Source organism: Epinephelus lanceolatus, chromosome 19 (genome assembly GCF_041903045.1).
Source record: "Epinephelus lanceolatus isolate andai-2023 chromosome 19, ASM4190304v1, whole genome shotgun sequence".
Classification (NCBI taxonomy): domain Eukaryota; kingdom Metazoa; phylum Chordata; class Actinopteri; order Perciformes; family Serranidae; genus Epinephelus; species Epinephelus lanceolatus.
The window spans coordinates 22,127,809-22,145,958 of record NC_135752.1 but is presented as its reverse complement, the minus strand read 5'-3'; the positions used below and the strand labels follow the sequence as shown (position 1 = coordinate 22,145,958).

At 39.1% G+C, this 18,150-nt stretch overlaps 1 protein-coding gene across 1 annotated transcript in view; it reads right to left on the bottom strand.

Moving 5' to 3' along the window:
* Positions 1-18,150, bottom strand: part of LOC117269942 (zinc finger and BTB domain-containing protein 6-like) — a 35,899-nt gene that overhangs the window by 17,452 nt on the left and 297 nt on the right. The gene's annotated exons all lie outside the window — the stretch shown is intronic.

Genomic DNA, 18,150 nt, shown 5'->3' with positions numbered 1-18,150 from the left:
TAGCTAACCCGGGCTGAGTCGGTGGGACCTCACAGACAGACAGACAGACAGACCTGTGTTGATTTTGGGAATCTCAAGCAGACAGCACATCAGAAGACAACAGGCAGAGTAAGTTGTATGTGTGTGTGAGTGTGTCACACGAGCGGTAATTGTTGTGTCATGAAGTTCCTGCAAACTGACTCCTGTTACGGTTAGCTTAGCAATAAGTTAACTCTACATCAGCTGGTCTGTGATAGAGCTGCTAAACTACACTATACAACAGCAAACATAGAAAAGTTTGTGTTTACCATACATCACAGACTTTTGTTTGTGTGGTTGACAGTTGTGTGAATGTTGAGCAAAACACTTGATGTGAAATATCAGCCTGATGAATTGACAGGTGTGATGTTTCACTACAGATTTATAAACACCTAGCTGCTAGTGTATTGGGTACAACTATCTGAAACTGAAGTAATGTTATTCATACTCAACAGCCCTGCAATAAATCCTACCTTCATGAGGGTTATAAGTGATTAGTTTTTCTTAAAGGCGTTTTGATAAGAGCCAGGTTGATTTTGGATTTGTTACTGAGATTTTTAAAAACAATAGTATATTAGCCAATATTTATTCCTTTCATATTTAAACATAGTGTAAACAATCATTTTTGATAAGGATGCCTTTATTTAGTAATAAGTTTACTCTGGGGGACAAGCTGTGTAATAAAGACGCTGTTACACATTACCTAAAAACACATAGGTGTAGATTTTGGGGGGCATTCAGGGGACACGTACTCCTCAATATTTACGTGTGCATTTGTCCCCCAAAACAAAAACGTGTAAGTAGAATATAACTTTTATTTTTGACAAATATTAAGTCATTTACACCATAACTTGATGCAGAAATGGCACAAACTGGTGCATAAAAATTCACCAGAATGCATGAAATTAGGCCTAAGTTAGGGATGTATGATATCGATATCCAATATGCCGATATATAACAACTAATTTTGCCGATTACCAATACTGGTATGGATATATCCACTTTTTTCCCCATCTAATGTAAGGCCTGACCACACAGAAAGCGTTTTAGCAGCTGGAGGCAGCTTTTTGTAATTATTTTTCATGAGAATTAGGCTTTTTGCCTGTGTTTTTTGCGTTGTGACACGCCTCGCATTTCTGCGCTCTAGGTGCCTGACATTGTAGCAGAAGCACTCTTAACTCCTCGAGTTGGAAAAACTCAACTCAGAGTGGAAAAGCGCCTCATGTTATCTTGTCCAATCCGATGTTTTGAGAGGCGGGCCTTCTGTGGTGGTCATGACAACAAGTTTACATAAGGTAAACAAAGGAGGAGAAACTGGTGGTAGGGGTTGCTGGACACCCAGAGCTATACGGCAGGACGATAGACAGCAGGTTGTCAAACTGCCCTCTAGTTATTGTAAAATATGCCTGGAAATGGCCATCATCAAGGAGAAGCTCCTGGACCAACTGGTGGTACTCCCCATGATCCACCCTCTTTTTTAGGGTCCATGTACCCACACAGATCTCCTTTTATCTGTGTCCAACAAACTATTTGCTGAGCTACAGCAAGTACCCTCTGCCTGAATATTTTAGTAGCTAGCTACTAATTTCTGTGAAATAAAATAAACAGTAGATTGATAACATGAGATAGTTAGGGTAAGGAGGTGATGAGGTGGTTACCTGGCAACAATAAAAAGGCAGCAAGCATTATTTTTTTTTACCAATGGCCTCGAGTGTGCCTTGAGTTTTGCAACCCGCAAAACGCTTTCTGTGTGATCGGCGTCTTAGCGATCATCAAGTATCTCCTGTATTAGAATTAACATCCTATTATGCAACCATACTCATGAAATACAATAATTTTTATACCGACGACATGCCAGTATTTGCGTGCATCTCTAGCCTAAGTGTTTGATGCTCAAAATTGGAGGACCAATATATGTGTTCCCCTCTCTCCAGTGTTGGAAAAAAACTATGCCCTTGCTCAAACATACAACTGGCATTTGTGAACCGCAATTTCTTACACATTTGCAGATACTTACCAATGTGATAGACCAATCAATATAATATATATATTGGTCAATATAATGGCCTGGTTCATTTATCGGTTGGAGTTAAATCTAAACTGTTTTCGAGAGATGTTGATTCAACTTTATGCTCATTTCTGAAGCTGCAAGTTTGGGTGCTCTTGAATTGTATTAAGTTATACTGAGGTGTGTCTCTAATGTGAGAAACGCACCTCAGTAAAATGCATTGCTGTTAAACAACTCCACAGACTACATTCTTGCTGCATGGCCATTAAATTGAGTCAACACCTGAAGAGGTCTGGATTCTGTCAATATGGTGCAGAGAAGGTGATTCCCTCATTCTTAAATCAACACCTTTCTAGACCAGTTACAACAAAAGCAGAACATTATAACCCTCATGTGGGGACGATACTTAACAGGACTGTTCTGTTAGACTGTGTTAGGCTAACTAAGTGTGCCTAATAAACTGGTAGCTGAGTGTAAATTTAGACTGTTGATCGTGCTGTCACATGATTTATATCAATGCTTATCTTAGATAACTTATTTTGAAAGCCGGGCCAGTTGATTCTCCTCAGAGCAGGCAAGTCATTTTCCAGTCCAAGCTTTATAATGTTGACTCTGTTCTCTGGTTTTGAGAAGGGACGCAGGGTTGTTTGCACTGTTTGAGTCATCTCCAAACAACAGTGCTAATATGGATACTTAAATTGACTGTAAACCATGTTAAGGGGACTGCTGGGCAGAAGGAGAGAATACCGTATTAACCTTTTTCACGACAAGGCTATACCAAAGACGGTGGTCCAGTATCTTTGGCTATACTTAGTAGTGTATCTATTTAGGGTTACACTTAGGGTTGGGCAATATGTTCATATTATATCTAAATATCTAAATATATCGTAAGATTGTAAGTGTTGTCTTTTCTCTGTGTTTAAGGCTGTGGTACAGTAAGTAATGTAATTTTCTGAACTCATCAAACTGTTCTATTGTCTGCCTATGATTATTTATCAAAAATCTCATTGTGTAAATCCTTTGTAAAAGCACAGTCAACGCTAACATATCATTGCAATATTGATATCGAGGTATTTAGTCAAAAATAGGTTGTGATATTTTATTTTCTCCCAGTCAAACTAGCTTTAAACAGCGTTCTGTTGTTTTTATGGTTGAAAAAGCAAGTACTAATGTTCCAGATTATTTTTTGTACATGACTTAATTGTAAGTAGGCAGTGCTAATTCATAAGACTACTTGTCAAAGCACTTCAAGCTGATGTAGCATTTTTGTTTACTGGAAGAAGAACATAATCACAGACAGACACGCAGACGTTAATGGGGAAAGTACATTATTCTTGCAAGTTTTATTCCAGTCACATTCAAAGAACTGCACTGCCAGCTGCTGTAATGGAGAGACAAATGAGCTGGCTCATTCGAACTGGAGCATGTTGTAACAAGAAATTTACAGCTGCACGTTTTCTGTGTCACATTTTTGCCTAAATAATGTTTTGTGCAATCTTACGAGTACCGGATCTTAGAGTGTACTTGCAGCTGGTCTGAACTCAAGAGAATGAAAACCTCCCACACTGTGGTTTAGGGTGAATGAAACGTGAAGCAGCCCTGTGTTTCCCGGAGCCTTGATTCATTTAGTTGTTGAGGCATGCTGCTTTTGGAAGACAAGCTGACTTACAGTATCATGAAAACTCTTGTCAGAACATTTCACAGGGAGTACTTTTGCAGTCATTCATATTCTTTGGAATCAGTCGGAGGTATTTTAGAAGATAATCCCTTTTCCCCAAGTCTTTTCCATAATGCTGTTTTTTTAAATATCTTTTAATCACAGCACCCTTGTCTTTAAAACTCTGCAAGAGCCAGCACACAAATATCATGTTAAGAACGTAAGTACAGTACTGTTCTGCAGGGAAGGGAAACACCTGTGTGTTTCCCATCTCACTTTCATGACATTAATCTGTGGTTTGTTCTGTACATTTTGTCGATGACGTAATGTGATTTTTCTTTAAATGTTACGGGATGACAGAACGGTGTGGTATTTTCCTCCAGCGAACCCTCAGTATATCAGCGTTGATATCATATTCATTGTTTAGTGCTGAGTTGAGGTTCTGTTTGCATAACTTTCAGCTACAGATGGTCACTTAAACTGTGGGTCCTTTCATGTGGAGTTTCTCCGACAAAGCTGCCTTTAATGCTTATTACCCCTCTATTTTATTCATGTGGGAAAAGAAATATGTAGCATGGGCTTTCTTCAAGGTTTCATGAGGAGACATTGCAAGAAAGTGGTTGTTGTTTCTACATTGATGGATCAAAAATAAAAGTAAAAGTATCTACGGGCGACCTGTTTGCCATAGGAGGTAAGACCAAAGACAGTGTTAAGTTACAAGAATATGGAGTTGGTTTCATTTTATCACTACAGAGAGTAAGTGCACTGCCTTTGGCACATTTGAGGAAGTGTAAACCCACTGAAACAACTATAGTATTGCATCACTGCATGGGAAGTGAGTGAGCAGAAATGCCAAGGACAAATGAACTTTAGACACAGCTCTCTTTGTGTACTGTTTGCTCAGTTAAGATTACACCCCTCAGTTTTTCCAGCCTGACATTGTCCTGTTTTCATCGATTTCCTTTTTTAGCATGTGAGAAAAAAATATCAAGAGAGGCACGTATGCCGTCAAAAGACAAAAGGAACTCACAAGGGATTGCACAGTTTACCTCAAAAGATGGGTGTGTGCAGTTACTGGTTAAAACATGACTCAGACTTAAACCTTTCGTACGTAGTCACAAAGCAGAAGAATAATGATGTTTTCTGAGAATTTACTGCAGTTAAGACTAAATCCTGGTAAAGATAAAAGGTATTCACAAAATACAAGAGCTCCTATGATGGAAAAACTGTTAGAGGTAGGAATGAGGACTTAAAAGAGGCTTCAAAGTTTCTTAAACAGAGAAGAAAATTGTGGACCAAGAGGTACAGAAAGAGAGATATTCTCCAAACTAGACTTGCACCGATTACAATTTTTTGGGCCGATGGATGGCCGATTCCGATTTTGGCCGATTTCATTTTTTTTCAAACCACTTTACAGCACACATGATATTGCAGTATTTTCTATCTTTTCTTTATTAGAACATTTTAACCAAGATAGAACCAGCTTTTCAATAATCATCTCAAACAAACAAATAAACAGTGACACAGGTTAAGAAACACGTTCTTTTTGTTCAAATATAACTTCAGGTACAGTATTAAAATAAATAAGTAAAAAAGGCATACATAAATAAAAACATAGATTAATAAAATAATAATTCTTGGTGTATAACATTTGTGGGTAATTTCATGAATAGACAAAAAATTAAAAATATCTCCTGTGGAAAATTCACACAGGTCCTCAGCACACGGACACGTGCCTCAGCAGCAGCAGTGAGAGCTACACAGTTCAGTTTAACATGGACAATTAACAACTTTCTCCTTCTCTCTTTTGATGTGTGTGCGTTAATGATTAAGGTGAGAAGTCGCCCGTGTTTCACTTCCTCACGTCGCCCAAGCCGTGTGCGTGTGTGTGTGCGCTGCTGTGTTACACGATGTCAATCATGGGGCGCGCCGGGAATTTGACCGGCGTTTTAAATCGGCATATTTTAGCCTGACCGGCCGGTCGCAGGTCACAGCCGATCATGTGAAAACCGGCCCGATTCCGAGCACTGCCGATAAATCGGTGCAAGTCTATTCCAAACACAGAATGACAGTGAGTTAATGAAATGCTACAGATCCGATGGTGCAGGGTAAATGTTTGTGGTTGATCTCATTAAAGATGTGTTCACATCTCCGCCCAACACAACAACACTATAACACTAGAAATGAAAGTGATCACATCAACGCTAAGATATGTGGCAACTGAGAAAAAATGCACCAGCGCAGCGGTGATGACTTGTGTCTATAACTACCATCCATCAGCAGATTGATCACAGTGACAACTACTGTCACAGTCTCATATTCTAATGCAGTCCTGTTCATTTCCACTTGGTGTTCACACCCTGCAGGCTCACAAAAAGGCAACCAATCACATCTGTTATAGAATGCATTGTACCTAGTAACAGGGGCAACCACACCTCCTCACTAGGTAGGACTCCCCTGGCTAAGAATTTTCCTAGTTGACCAATACTTGTCATTTAGGGCCATTAGTCCACTAGTCATCCGCATGTTTATGATATTAATTTAATTATTAAATGATATATTTTGGGTGGCGCAACACACTGGTTTGAGTTCAAGGTGTGAGAAAGAATAGTATCAGTAACAATGTTAACACTGTGCTACATTACAGAGAAATACAAAACCGTACTAAAGAACCTTCATTAATATAGGCCTATAATTTATCTACAAGTGCACGTCACACACTGAGCGAGCCGCCTGTTAATGACGCTGTCGCCAAAGCAGTAATGATTGTGCTAAGTGGCTAATGGGCATGTAGCTACTTCCATGTTTCAGATGATACGTCATGTTTGTAGTCGACCAATGAAGATGAGTTTACATATCACTTTGGGTTCATCCTTCACCTTCTCAAAATGATCCCACACTTTGGATTTCCTGCCCGACATGTTATTAACTAGCCTGTGGAATAACCGCAGGTACCAGCCCTGGAAATTAACGTGACTTCTGTCTGACTGCTGAGCATGGCCACCTCCTGTGTCTGTCCTTTCAAATTAAATTCCCACATGGTCCACTCATATAGGTTTTGATTTATTTCGTAGCTTCTAGTAGAGTTTCTGCGATTAAGCGACCAATGAAATCTTGCTGACTAAGGACCTTTGTGGTCGACTTACCTTTGGTCGACTATAAGAGGGCAGCCTTATCACTCAGGTAAAAGTGTCTATCCTTTCCTTGCTCAGAGTTGCTCTGAGAATTTTCCTAAATCACTCCGAATCTAGGGCTCGATGTTAGATGCCTAGTTAGCCTAGATGTTTTCAGGCTAAGTTAAGAGCTCTCCAAGAGTATGGAGAGAATGTCAGAATGTTTGTGAATATGGCCCCTGGTGGAGTTGACACACAAATGTCTACAACTAGATTTAAGAGCAAGAATAGTTGCATGAAAAACTCTGCAGGCTATGATTGGTGGTGAAACATAATGCAAACAGCACCATCTGCCATCTGAAATCTCTGATCAGTCCATCATCAATAATTTAGACAAATTCTGCTTGACACATAGAAGTACAGCCCCCTCCTCCTGAGGCAATCCATAGGTGCTATAGACTGCTTCAGTGATGGCCTGCAACATGGGATTTTTCTCTTCCCCAGAAAAGTTGCGTGTTGTTCACACATGCTGCTCAGACTTGTAAAAAAAGAAAAAAAAAAAGAAAAAAAAAAAAAACCCTGAATCTGTGTATTTGGTGTATTTTGAGGGGTTTTCCCCGAGAGAGCTCAGGCTTGGTTGAAAGCTACTGATGGTGTGGGCCTGTGTCAAGCCATATTGGTACTTGTTCTGTTGCTTCACCTTACTGAAGAAGTCATTGCGCATTTTAGACACGTAACCGAGTATTCTCTCCTTCTAGTTATTGGGGTAGCCTTTGATAGCAGTTATAGCTTTGTGTCTGTGTGCTTGTCTGTGTTAGCTTTGTACATCTGGAAAGCAGATTTTGCCCAAAGCACAATGCTACCAGCACCAGGCTTCCTGTTTGGAAAGATGGGTTATGTTAATGTGTGGGGCTTCACCAACTCTAAACAAACTGGTTAGTGTTATAGTCAAAAAGCTTGATGCTGGTTTTATCAGACCATTAAACCTTTCTTTCCCTCTCCCACTCTGTCATAAAGCTGTGACCGGTGAAGCACCCAGGTGACCCTGGCAGTAGAAACCTGTAGCTGCTTTAGAGTTATCGCGGTAGCCTTCTTTATTAGCAACCCTCTCATTAATATTTTTATAGGCACTGTATTATAGATTATTACTTTTTGGATGAATCATTTGAAATATAAAATGTAAATTCCAAGTCTACAATCCAAAGGTGTTCATTTTACTATCAGAAGACTAAGAGAAACTAGTAAGTGTTTACATTTGAGAGGCTGGAACCAGAGATGTTTTGCATTTCTATGTAAAATGTCTTAAACATGAAGTCAGAATTGTTGCAGATTAACTTTCTGTCAATTTAATAATCGTTTCAGTTTTAGGATTATCCTTGCTTTACAGTAAGCCATAGATGATGCCCATTTCCTGACGTACAGTAGGAAGGAAGAGGGAAGAAATAGTTCTGAAGGCTCTTCATAAAATAGCCCATCCATTTATGCATGGGACATCTGGATTTGTTGTTGGTTCATAGCCATTCTTCTCTTGCAATAAACATTTCCTGAAGGTTGTGCAGGGGAGAACAACTGTGTTATCTTAAGGTTTCAGTGGAATTTGGTAATCAAGGACTTTTATCCCTGTTTGAATTGGCTTCATTGTTGCTTTTATGATGCTTTTGTGGTGTTGGGCCATTTGAAGCTAACTCATAATGTGGTTGTGTTTGGCGTCAGTTATTGTTTGTACACATCCTGCCTCATATTGCCTCAACAAATGAGAGTGATAAGTGGGTGGTGTGCTGCGCCTGTTCAATAAATCTGTGCTACAGGACAGAGCAGTGCTGCTGTGGATTGGGAACACTGAGTAGATGGACAGTGCGTGGACCACCCTGTTGCTCCAGCCTTAAATCTGCCTTGCATAACTTGGGTGGAGTTTTCTCTGAGTGTTGGTTATTTCTAATATAAATGCTCAGTGCAAATGTACTAATATTTATTCAAGGGTAGTTAATCTATTGTTTTGACAGGCCTTTTTAACAGCAAATATTTTTCAACTTATCATAGTAGGAATATGGCTCCAGTAATAACATAAATATAACTATAAAGCCAAAATTAATTTTTCACAATTCTCCTGTGAAAAAAATGAAAGCATTGCATCGACATAACTAAGAAAATGTGTGGGGGTTTTAGGGGGGATTGAAGGAACAAAACACCAATCTGCAGCCAAACAGAAGAAGTCTGTCAGTGAGCTCTGTTTTCTAGTTGGAAAAGTTTTAGCCTTGGCAAGGACCGGCTGGGGAGCACTAAAATTGCAGCAAACAATACTTTCTTTTTTTATTCCCCAACATTATCTTTATTGATTTTTCAAAATGCTTCCAAAGTACATAAATATACAGAGATAAGAGTGCTCTCACATCAAAGGGGACGTCAGGAGCAGCTAAATTATTGTCCAGCATTCAAATCGTCCTTCTTTGCAAGTCAGGTTATGAGATAACATAGAGCAACACTTAGATGAAAGTACAAGTATAAAAAAACAACAACAACCAGAACAACAAAGGTTTCTCTATATTATCAAGAGTTAGCCCAAATTATTTCACTATTGTGCATGGTTCAAAAATACAAACTCAGATGTACAATTCACACAGAATAAAGAAATCAAGTATCAAAAGAAAAGAAATTATTTTAGGACACTGCAAAGGACTACCGAAAACTACGCCTCGTCCGCTTCATTCCCCACATTACTTAAATCCACACTCTCCATATATTCCATAAAAGGACCCCAAATGTTTTGAAATAGTGATAGTTTCCCCTTTATGATGTAAGTAATCTTCTCCATAGGTAAAGTTGTGGATATTTCCTTAATCCAGTTAATGAATTTGCAAACAATACTTTCAAACTGATAAAGTAGGCCATTGCTTTCTTGGAACTTGAAAGGAAGTCCCACAGTTGGTTGGTAAGTGCAAAATGTCCAGGGGCCAATTAAAATGGTGGCATGATCGGCCTGCATTGATGCAGAGCAGCCATTAAAGGAAAAATGTGTCCGAGCTGATAGCTCCGACCTCAACCAGCACCAAGGCCCAGATAAGACACAGCAAGGAACTGGTCTAACTCTGCCTGTCTGCTACATGATAAACATTTTGGGTGTGTGAAAACACTGGCAGAAAGTTAGAGAGCAGTGTTTTCCTGTGTTCTTAAGCATGCACTGATGTTTCTCTTGCATATATCAAAAGGTCTCCAACATCAGCATGTAATATCAATAATGTTCTCCCTCTTTACGTGGAGTTACAGTAAATACTTTGTCTAATACTAAGCCCAGTTCAGATCAAAGACTGGTGATAAGGCGAGTTAAAACAAACGCCATTCTGCAACGTTCTAAAAAGCTGCCAGTGATGGTGTATCATCTCTATGCAACAACTCTCTGTGCTTTTGTTCTGATTTTTAGCTTTTCGGCCTTATTTTGTGGCTGAATATAATTTGTAGCTTCTTAAACTACGAATGAGGATAGTGATAGTGAGATACTGGCTACAGCTGCATTTGTAGTAGTGATGAAACAGTGGAAAACAGAAACAAAAAAAGCATTAGAGGGACAGTATTCATAATCAATACAACACAATATAAATAACCAGCGCCAATTAATAAGTCAGAGAGAATGTGGTCATATATGGCACACCATGAGGATGAAAAGATGCCATGTGTGGTCATTTTGACTTGACCAGTGAACTTCACTCCAAGCCAATTGGTTGTTGAAAACGTGTTTTACGTTCTAAAACCAGCCGCCAGTGATTTGACCAGTGGAGTTGCAGGTGACACCATCAGCCAGATTGAGTCGAGCTCAGACTGACCAGTTCACACCGCTGCAACTTTTCTCTGCAGTATTCTAGAACGGTTTCGTCTTGTCGTAAATCACTCATCTGAACTGGACTTTAAATGACCGCTACAGTTAAAATGTACATTACATTTTCCCACCATTTGTAATTCATCATTATTAGAATTTGTTCGTCATGGAAACTGACACACTTAATCAGTTTACTAATACACATGTTACAAAGACTTCATTGACTCCTCCACAATCAAAACAATGTTGAATAAAACACTTCTACAAGCCCGCAAGTTGGGGGGAGGGAACGTTGGAATATCAATCACAGCTAGCAATATAACATCGGCAATGGCGGCTAACACTGACTAGTAATCGTAGCCAGCTAGCAACACACCAGTCACCAACTAACAGACATGTGAAACAAACTATTCAGACGCTACACAAACACATGACTGAGTTACTTTTCTGCTGTCCAAACACTGGTCAAAGTGTCTTCTTTGCACCGGAAAAAATATTTTGACTTGTTCCGACATTGTTTTTGGTCAGTCCAATTTGTTCACTTTTAAGCTCTCAGTCTTACTTAGCACCTCGCCACATAAAACACCTCTCTTCTGCATATCACATGACTTTGGTGAAGCCAATGATTACAAACTGTTCCTTGTATTTTTGTTTTGACATCATGCATGAGAATGATTTGATGTTCCATAGCCATGATCTAGCCAAATCAAACGGACATCACTAACAAAAACAAAGAACAGTTCTGACTCTACCATGCCTGCCAACATTAGGCTGTGAGAAAGAGATATTCTGGGATATTGTCAAAGGGCCTACCCTCAATGCTGCTGCCCCCATATAACCCTACAGTACAGATAAACATGATAAATACAAGGATGTGAAAGTAAAATGACTTTTAAACAGTATTAAATTTATAGTTAACGGTAAGCGAATGGTAAATTGTGAAGCCCTGCAGGGAGGGAGAGAGCAGCCCTTGCGAGCTGCTCTCTCCCTCCCTGCAGGGCTGTCCCTCCTTGAGGCAATGAATGAGGAAATAATTGCCCCAGCGTTTAATCGCCCCGGCGTTTAATATGCAAAATGGGGTCAAACCCCCGGCGGCTATTAGGTGCCTGGCAGCTATTTACCACTGGGCGACTATTTGGAAATATACAGTACGTGACAATAATCCTATGTGTATAATAACAGTAGAAGTGTGACTAATGATAACAGCAGCAGTAGGAGGCATCTAGCAGGACCGCAGCAGCTCTTGTAGGCTGAAATCAGGACGATCACATTAAGCAGTGTGCAATCAGCAGACTTGACAATTATCACGGGAAAACAATCTTTGTTATATCGAGATAACGAGATAATTAATTCGTTATCACAAGAAAACAATCTTTGTTATATCGAGATAACGAAATAATAAGTCGTTATCACGAGATAACAGTGCACAAAAAATAAATAAATACATGGCCGTTCTCGTCTTCCGTAGAAAAGTACTATTTGTTGTATCTACAAACAGCCAATCAGAAACCTATTTGATGCAAAGCCCTTTTTTTCCACCCCTATTTGACTGGCTCAGGGTCAGTCAGAGTGTACAGCTGCTGGCAGCAACAGACACTGAGAACATGGCAACAGCCAAAGCATTACTGTTTTGGTACTATCAGATAAAGTTATAAGCTAGCCAAATAATATTTATATTCCAACCCAGCACTGTAATGCCCATGTTTATGCTGATGATACCATCTTGTATACCATCAGCCCCACTGCAAACCAGGTATTCTCCAGAACACAGTCTGCTGTAGATGACCTCCAGATCTCTCTGTTTGATTTAAATCTTGTTCTTAATTCCAAAAAAGACAAAATGTATGCATTTCACAAGAGCACAAACGCTGCAAGTATTGCAAATACTGTTGTCAGTGAATGCATTTTCCTGTTGTAATCTTGTTTATATGTTTTTGTTCTCGGGGCTCTCTTGCAAAAGAGATCTAGATCTCAATAAGATTTCTTGAGTAAATAAAGCTTAACTTACAAACTAAATAGCACGGCAGCTGATTTCACTAACTGTGCCTTTCTCTGTGTTGATCCCAGATGTGTAGTTGGAATAAAAACCTGAAATAAGACCATTGTTTGAATTCCCAGTGTTTAAACACCCAGTTTACAGTTACCTCAGAAATGATATATTGGTAGCGGTTGTTTACTGTTCTTGGCTTTTGTATCCTATTTGTTATGTCATCACCAACAAAGAACATGTTACCCCATTGCACTGCATGATGTAATTTTAATGGAAACAGTAACTGGGTCTTAACACAGGTCTCCAGCCACTGTGATGACAAATTTGTGGATACTGTGAAGACAAGGTGGGGTTTTCTGGCATAATTTCACCTACTTGTAAGGTGCATGGAGAAGGGAAAGAATCCTAAAGGGGCTAAAACTTGTCTTGTTAAAAAAACCCAAAAAAAACTTGTTTGCAAACCAACATGTTTCGATTTAAAGCATTCATCAGGGTCACATCTGGATAATCTCTGGAAAATCCCTGGATGCTGAATGCACTAGAGGTCAATAACTAATATACAAATTCAGAAAAACAAGGATAATGTTTGGTTGTTGCAGAACCCACCCAATGAAAATTGCAGTTAGCTTAAGGTACTCTATTGAAATATGTTTAATCCTGAGCCCCTTTTTTTGCCCAGAACAAACCAAATTACATTACAGGGCATATCTCATTAGGTCTCAATGATCTAAACATGTATAGCAATGATTTCATGAAATCTTTTAAGTTTACCTAAGAAGCACTAAGTCTGTTTATTGCTTGGAGCTTTTGGTTTAGTATTGTCTACAGTATATTGTTTATTAACTTTATTGTTTATCTCCCAGTAATGTCTGTGCAGTTTGTTTATGTTATGTGGGTATGTACATGCTGTTGCACTTCCTCTTTATCGTTTTTGACTCTCACCAGCTGATACTACCACCCTTATTTGGCTGTGCTACACCAGAGGAGAGCGTTTCACTGTTCTGGGCATGTCACTAGGGGACATTTTTGTAGTTTAGAGCATAGATTAAAAAAAGTACACTTTGTTTACTGTTACGACTGTACAGGAGAATGACATATGGGAAGGGATGGAAGGAAGTTATGAAATTTATGAGTTATTTGATTATTCTAAAAAGGTTATTATTTTTTCTTCAGCATCTATAAGCCCTTTCAACCGTGACACACACACAGAATGTTTGGGATCGGAAAATTGACATGTCTGACTGAATCGAGGCAAAACCTTTGAAATATTGAAAAATAACGTCGCATAACATCTGCTTAACTCACTTCAATGGCTTGCCAGAAAGCCTGTAATCAAAAGCAGACAAGCAGTGCAGTGGAGTGAATCTATTCAGTATCTGACTTGAAAACAGTAGGACTAGTCTACCCACATTTTGTCTTTACATTCCCATATTCTTACAATACAATGCATCACAGGAAAATTAGATTTCAAAGACTGTAATCAAACCCCAGCCTGGGATGCAGACAAATCTGCAAGGGGGTTCTATAAAATGAGTCACAACTTGCAGAGCCTTTGTGCTTCATGCAAAATACAAAATTACATCATTTTTGGCCCATGCATCATAAGCATAAACCTGGTTTAATGAAGAGGAGCGCCATTAAGACATTTTTTAAAACAGCCAAGATGGCTGCAGCTGATGTGGAACTTTCTGCGAAGTACTATTTTAGAATTCTGATGGCAAAACCAGCAACACTTGTTCACATACATATTGATGCTACACTGTCACAGCCCATTTCGACATGCTGTAGTCTGTTTAGACTCTCACTGCAGCCTGTTTTATTTTGTTCTGAAAATGTCGGCATGCAGCCCTGTTCTGTGGGCGATTAACGAGACGCAGACTTCCCTCTGTGTCACCAGTAATTTGGAAATACTGTGAGTGCTGGGCAGAGCAGTGAGTGTCAACAACCCTGCCCACATTTAAGACCACAATTTGAAGTGGAAACACTAGGATCTAGGTACCATGTCTGAAGGGTTACTTTTTGTCAAAGGTACCCTACTGAAAGTGTTTGATGGAAACGGGGCTTTACATTTGTCTGTTGCTCAGTGCTACATCACGTTTCATTGCTTTGATTGGATGTAGAGCTATCCAATTGCAGCCTGAGACATTTTGGTCTACAGCTTGATAACACCCCTTGGAAATTAAAAGTGAACTAAGAGATTCCAGATTAATTTGTATTGTGAATTGGTCTGGCATTGCTAAGCTAATCAGAATCTATGAGGGCAGTTAATAGCATTTGATCCCTTTTTGGAAATTTAACTCATGCTCCAGCAAAAGAAAAAGAAAACTGTGCGCTATATAAGGATACAAATATTATAACAAATTAAAGTTTAATTAAAACGAAATGATCAGAATGTTCAAAAATGGTAGTCAAACCATACTGAAAATACCATTAATATAGAAGAGAATGTGAATTTACGTGAGATATGATAAACTCAACTGAGAGATGAGGGATATAATAGGACCATAAAGCTCAGTGGCTAAGCTGAAAAGCAAGACTTGTCATGCGGGTGGCTCTGTGAGACTGCACTTAGGTACATTTAGACTCTGAGCTAAATGCTAACATCAGCAAGCTAACATAGTGTCAGTGCTAACATACTGATGCTAAGAAGGTGTAATAATTACTATATTCACAATGTTAGTTGAACATGTTAGCATGCTAAACTAAGAAACTAATATATTAAGACTGCAAGTTAGGACTTAACACAGTACAGCTGAGGCCAATGGAAATCTCATTAGTGTTGCAACTATTTGGTTATAACCCAAAGTATTGGAAAAATGACCATTTTGACTCCTAATGATGTCATTAGATGAAAAATTGGGCTCATCAAAGTCACTGGCAGGACGTTCCACTCCAAACCACAAATATCAACTGACTGGTTGCACTCTATCAAAAGTCAGGGGATCACCAAAGTCAGCAGGAGTAGAAAAAGTACCAAATGTTTTTGCATGTGCAAAAATATTTAAGGGCATTTTCCACCTACATAAGGTGAAGAACAGAACTGCTGAGACCGCTCCAGGGTAGTCTGTATAGTATCTGTAGAGTAAGTCCACAGCACTGCTGTCTTGTGATGAGGGATTAACTGTTCTGGTAAGTAACCATAAATGTAATTGCCAGTAATGCTCATCTCGTGTCAGCAAACAGTTTATGATTACAGGGAGGGATACAATAGCATCTCAGATATCTGAATCAGCCACTGTTCCAATCGGCTGCAGCCTAGGAAATGAAGCAGTGTCATTTTAGGGTTAAATGCAAATTAGAGTGAACAGAGCAGGAATAAATGTGCTGTTCTTTTCAGGCTTCATACTTGATCTTCTCCACATTTAAATATAAAGTACTTAATTCTACATAGCAGTCTGTTTTTATTGACACATCTGCAAGCAAAAGTTGCCTGAGCTAAGATTCACACAACAATGCAGACCGCAAATTATTACTCACACCCTTAAATCCCCTTGGGAGCATTTGCAATTGATTACTTCTTGCCATGTTCGGTACTTCACTTCTAGGCAAGTCTCTTCAGTGCACTCCAGCTGTGACCCCTCACCTCTTTATTGCAGCCTGTACTTCTAAGCTGCTCATTTTTTGGAAAATCCCTTTTTGTCTTTCTCTTTGGGGTTCATTTTAGGGCTTGGCTTGTAGTTTTTTGTCAACACATTCACCCCTTCTTTCTGCATTTAAATTTAACTGAATAAAAACTGATTCAAGGATTCTTTATTTCAGTATTGAAAGCATACACAAGAAGACAGATACTCCAGGTTTAAGGGTGTTTTCACATATAGTCCTTTTTAAATGAACCTGAACTCAGTCCTCTGAAAGTGCACCAAAAAGTGGAGCAACAGAAAAGGGAGTCAGCTCTTTTTGTGTTCACATTGTCAGTTCATTTGAAAGAGGACTCACTTCTCTTTCTTGTCAACTTCAGCTCTGATGGGGCCTCAGTCCTCTTTCTGTTCACATTACAGCCTATATTGACAAAAAACATAGTTTTGTTTTTACTTTAGCGTGGCCCTGCAGTGCGGTTATGAAGCTCCTCGCTTACAGATGAACTTGAAATTTGAGGAGAACCTCAGTGTTTCTGTGCTGTAGACTGTTGCTGTTTGATTTATTCTACATTCCACATCTGGAGATGGTCATTATCTTCCGTGGATTTATCATTGTCAGTTCTCTTTCTGGTCAACTTCACCTCTGATGGGGTCTTAGTCCTCTTTTTGTTCACACCGTAGCCCATATATAATATATATTGACACAGTTTTGTTTTTACTTTGACACAGTGGGGTTAAGAAGCCCCTCAATCTCAGATGAACTTAAAATTAGAGGATAACCTTAGTGTTTCTGTGCTGTAGACTGTTGCCGTTTGATGTATTCTACATTCCACATCTGGACACGTGCAGTATCTTCCATGGACCAAACTACTCCTCATCCTGCATCCTTGCAAGCGTTACAGTTCAACGTGGCGTCTCAGTGCAACAGCATGTGATTTAGAGGGCTAAATACAATGGCAAAGAGCAAAGCCAACCTGCAGCACTGTGTGTTTAGAAGGCACAGGTTTAGCAAACCGCACTGTGGACTTGAAGCGAACCGAACTCGTACCACGTGGTCTGATTTTAGTTAGCTTCAGAGGGGTCTGAGTTCTCTTGGAGTGTTCACATATACACAAAAAATGCTGAGTCACTGTTTTGAGTCCGTTTCGAGGGCTAAAAAAGACCAAATGTGAAAACACTATAAGAGACAGAAATTTAATCTTTTTATCGTTCTATTACTAAAAAATAGAACAAAAAAACAAAACAAAACAAAAATCTGTTTTCAGACACTCTGAATCAAATAAGTTTTCTCACTCTTTATTTGTACTACAGGAAAAAAATCTATCTGGTGAGACAAAGATGCCTGTTTCTCTATTAACATATTGACTGGTAGGGACTTAACTTGCTGATTGATTGATTCACTGATTGATAATTGTTTTTCATATTCAGTAACTTCAGTAACATTTAATGAACAAAACCATTTAAACCCATTGTTTCCAATAGATACCTTTAGCCATGACAGCGGCTTGGCACTATGGATGGCAATGTTGGTTTGATCAGTTGGCACATCTTCTTGGCAAGTACTGAAATAACTACTGGATGATTTCCATGGGGTTTTGGAGATTCCCTGACTTTTCCTCTGGCACATGAGGTTCACATTTGTGGTTTTAAGTAAAATTTCCCAGCAATTGATATATTGCTCTAAAAATTGTTTAGACATTCATAACCCCCTCAGAATGAGCTGTAATAACTTTGATCCCCTGACTTGTTATCTAGCGCTGTCATCAGGTCAAATGTTCTTTTGTTCAATACTTAGGTTTACACCTGATAATATACCTACAAAATCAGTAGCATTCCCATCAGCTTCAGGTGTACTTTGTGTTTAGAGGTAAATGGCAAATGTTAGCATGCTAACACGATAAACTAGGAGGCTGAATATGCTAAACACTGTATCTGCTTAACATCAGCATGTTAGCTAGCTATGTCATTAGCATTC